Below are 535 nucleotides of genomic sequence, written 5' to 3'. Positions count from 1 at the left end.
TTTTATATCTTAATAAGTAACATAATCTTCAAAATCATCATTCTATTGACTCTTCAACAACCAACAAATATACCAGAATAATACACCACAAAAAAAAAAATTAAGCTAGATCTCTCTAGAAACAATGTAAAGGTAAATGGAGTTCGGACAATAGTATTAGCAAGGAATAACTGCTAGGAAGCAAAGACTCCTAGCTTTGATTAGCTCAACAATGTTTTGATTTTAGTAACACTAACTGTTCAGAACATTATAAATTATTTATAAAAAAAAATTTTTCTTGAATGTTAATGATTAAAAACATCATAAAAATTATTTTAATAAAATATATATATTCTGTTAAAAAACAAGTTAACATCAGAATATCACCAATTTTCCTTAGTTTATAACATTATTCTACAAATTAAAATTTCCATACAAATTTCCATACAGGTAACGGATAATATAAATAGACTTTAATTGTAAATATTTGTTTTGGTAGCTGCAATTTTCAAGAATTTTAATTAAACACAAGACAGCAATAATTTATTCATACCAC

This window comes from Lycorma delicatula, chromosome 3, assembly GCF_047948215.1.
Source record: "Lycorma delicatula isolate Av1 chromosome 3, ASM4794821v1, whole genome shotgun sequence".
Taxonomy (NCBI): domain Eukaryota; kingdom Metazoa; phylum Arthropoda; class Insecta; order Hemiptera; family Fulgoridae; genus Lycorma; species Lycorma delicatula.
Note: the sequence above shows the minus strand (reverse complement) of the source record.